Genomic DNA, 3,802 nt, shown 5'->3' with positions numbered 1-3,802 from the left:
AAAAAGCAAAATCTGGCTGATGGATTTAGTAAAAACAGACAAGTCTGTGAGCTGAAATTTTTGCAAAGCTGAAAAATGATCACAGTGGCAATACTTAAATACACAAACTAGAATGAAAGAAGATTGATGGAATATCATTTAACTTCTCTGGCCTCTAGTTCTACATCTGTATTTAAGCCATGGTCATAGATAGTGGGAGCCAAGAAAGTGTTTGCATATGAAAATTTGTACATATACTTCATTGTCTTCTGGTTGTAAGTATTAAGAAAATAAGGAGGGCTTAGGACCTCCCTAAGAGTGCCCCAACTTTTTTAAAAAATCTTTTTTTTTAATGGAATGCTTCAAGAATTTATGTGTCATTCTTGTCCAAGGGCTATGCTAATCTTATCTGTATCATCCCAGTTTTAGTATATGTGCTGCTAAAGTGAGAACCTCACCCTTTTCTAAGGAGTAAAGTGGGGCTAGAGGGTAAGAGGTGCTAGTCATTCTAACCCTCCATTGATGCTTTAAAATGGAAGACGAGGCTATGTTCTTTGAAATGATTCTACTCCACATAGTTCTCTTTCCCTGGCATGCTTGACTTTGCTCATCCAGCAGTGATTAATCTTTGGTTATGGAATCAGCTATCTTCTTTATCTAGCACTTTTGCAGGAAGAACAGTGTACACTGTTGATAGAAATAACATGATTCATTGAGAGAAAACTTGAATTTCAGGATATTCTGATAATAACCAAAGCATGTGGAGTGAGCTGCCAGTCATTGGAAAATGTGGAGACAGCAAAAGATTAAAGCCGTGTGAGTGCACTGCCAGAACAGCATTCGGAAAACTATGGCAACAACTCATGATGGTGGAAGAAGTGCTATGGCACCTGTGAGCAGCTCATAGCAGCAGAATCACTAGAAAGCCATAGAGGGTCCTCCAGCACTTATATCTTTTTTTTTTTTTTTTCTTGAGACAGAGTCTTGCTCTGTCTCCCAGGTTGGAGTGCAGTGGTGCAACCTTGGCTCACTGCAACCTCGCCTCCCGATTGAAATAATTCTCCTGCCTCAGCCTCCTGAGTAGTTGGGATTACAGGCACCCGTCTGCAGAGACAGGGTTTCACCATGTTGGCCAGGCTGGTCTCGAACTCCTGACCTCAAGTGATCTGCCTGCCTAGGCCCCCTAAAATGCTGGGATCACAGGCATGAGCCACAGTGCCTGGCCCACTTATATCCTCTTGTTTACAACATTCAGGACTTTGAAAACCTCAAAGGGGGACATTGAAGTATTGTCATATTGTATTTTTGTCCCTGTGAAAAATGTCTACTTCAACATTTTGTGGTTGTAATATTTGCAAGTGGGGTGGCTGAGTATGGTTTATTTCCCAGGTACTTGGTCAGAGGCTTTAGCCAAAGGAAGTGCTATATAAGCTAAATGTGGCCCTTCATAAGAATGCTGCAGGAGCTTCAGACTCAAAGGTTATGTGGAAAAGAGACTGTAGAAGCACATACTTCTTTGATTACCTGGAAATTTGAGGTTAAAAGGATATGAACTTTTTGTTTTTTTGAGACAAGATCTGGCTCTATTACCCAGGCTGGAGTGCAGTGACGTGATCTCAGCTCACTGCAACCTCCGCCTCCCAGGTTCAAGCAATTCTCTCACTTCCCAAGTAGCTGGGACTACAAGCGTGCACCACCATGCCTGGCTAATTTTTGTATTTTTGTAGAGACAGGGTTTCACCGTGTTGGCCAGGCTGGTCTCAAACTCCTGACCTCAAGTGATCTGCCCGCCTCGGCCTCCCAAAGTGCTGGGATTACGGGTGTGAGCCACTGTGGCTGGCCTAAAAGGATATGAACTTTTAAAGTGTTTTGATACACATTTTTCAATACTCCTCTAATTAGTTTTAGATCACAGGTTCTGCTTTAAAAAGACAGTGGTTTATGTTGCGCTCACATGACTGTGTGGGGATAGCTAATCCAGCCAGGGCTGCATGAAAAGTACCCACCTTTATTGCATGAGGCCAACAAGGGCCTTGGGCCACTCTCAACTTGTTCTGCCGTGCCTAGGGTGTTTCCCTCATTTGTTTGATCAAAGGTGGCTCAATGCCAAGACCACATTCTAACAAGCAGGCTGGAGGAAAGGAACAACAGGTAAGGGGAGAAAAGGTCTATTCTCTTTGAAGGCCTGACTTAAGGGATTGGAGATAACACTTCCATTTACATCTCTTAGACCAGAACTTAATACCCTGCCACATATAGCTGAAAGGACACTCAGAACTGTAGTATTTGTTTTGTGTGGCCACGTGCCCCGCTACAACTTGGGGGTTCCATTACCACTGAAGGAGGGGACAGTGAATATTAGGAGACAGCTAGTAATCTCAGGCACTTCACTTCCAAAAAGGATTGCATCAATTCACATTTCTACCAGTAGTCTGAGAGAAAGCCCACACTTTATGACTATTTTTAATTTTTTTGGTCTGCCCTGTCAATAGATTTGAGGGCAGGAAACACTGTGTCTTGCTTGTTTTCATATCTGCAGCGTTGAGTACAAAATGGATCTCAGGAAATGCCTGTGAAATAAAGATCTGGATGGATGCCTGTGGCCATGTCAGCACCAATATAGCAAGCAAAGGTATAAATTAAGCACAGGTTATAAAAATAGAGACTCTAAGGAACCTTAAAAAACATTGTCTAGCCTAGGCTCAAAAGCAGTTATCAAAACAATGAGAAAGTGGGAGAAGTAAGTAGACCTACCACTTAGGATTATGAGGTGGATTTAGTCTTTAAGCCCACGAGTATAAGGAACCAGTCCTCTTAAAGCTGGAAATTCATTTCTGTGAAGGGCAATCAGTCTGCTGCAAAACAGTAAAACTCTGCCTACAGGCAACTGAACAGTGACTTTTTTTTTTTTAAGTCATAAGCACTTTTAAAAAGTAAGCTTACAAACTTGCAAGTTTAATCTACAAGTGACATAATGGAAAATATTATTCTGAAGCCAAAAAACTAATGAAAAATGTACTGTGAAGAGAGGATGTCCCAGTATTTTAAAAATAAGGACAGCCAGTGATGCAAAAATATATTAATTTCCACTAATGGAAAAGAGGAACATCAGTAGGAGAGAGGAAAAGAGGGAAAAAAGAAAAAGAGAAAAGTAGAAAGAAGAAAAGAAGAGGAGAGGACCAGGAGAGAGGAGGGCACGAGGAAGAAGCTGATGGCAAGAGCCTGAAATGATGAACTAGCTGCCCTCCATGTTCTGCATTCCAAATAGCCTGCTTAGCTAAGCCAGAATAAACAGAATTTTGCCTAGAGATATGCACTTACTAAAACTCTTTGGGAATATGCACAGCTATATTGTTTGATCCCTTAGTTTCAAAGTTTTCAAAATACAATAAAGTCTGTGTGTTCCTATTCTGCATTTTGAAATTAGGACTAGAACCAGAATTTCTGCCATTCCTTTGATTCAGATCTTTGGTCTGAATCGTATAAGCCAAGGACTAACAACCACAATTTTAAACTGCCTTACAAAAATATATAATAGTAAGTTTTTTTTTGTTTCTGATGAGTTTTGCTGCAGAAAACAAATTCAGAAGAAAACAAATTCAGAAGAAAACAAATGAAACCTCAGATTGCACACACAAAGTAGAAATGTTCTATAGTCTGGAGAAAGGGCAGGTTTTTAAAAAATAATATTGTATTAGAAAGGCCAGGCCGGGTGCGGTGGCTCACGCTTGTAATCCCAGCACTTTGGGAGGCCGAGGCGGGCAGATCACGAGGTCAGGAGATCGAGACCACAGTGAAACCCCGTCTCTACTAAAAATACAAA

General features: G+C 41.1%; 1 non-coding gene across 1 annotated transcript; it reads right to left on the bottom strand.

Annotated features, from left to right (window-relative positions):
* Positions 1–325: 325 nt before the first annotated feature.
* On the bottom strand, positions 326–432 carry LOC129476538 (U6 spliceosomal RNA). The gene has a single exon (XR_008654975.1). It is a non-coding gene; the product is annotated as a U6 spliceosomal RNA (small nuclear RNA).
* Positions 433–3,802: the final 3,370 nt, after the last annotated feature.

This window comes from Symphalangus syndactylus, chromosome X, assembly GCF_028878055.3.
Source record: "Symphalangus syndactylus isolate Jambi chromosome X, NHGRI_mSymSyn1-v2.1_pri, whole genome shotgun sequence".
NCBI lineage: Eukaryota > Metazoa > Chordata > Mammalia > Primates > Hylobatidae > Symphalangus > Symphalangus syndactylus.
Note: the sequence above shows the minus strand (reverse complement) of the source record. Positions and strands in the feature narration are given on the sequence as shown.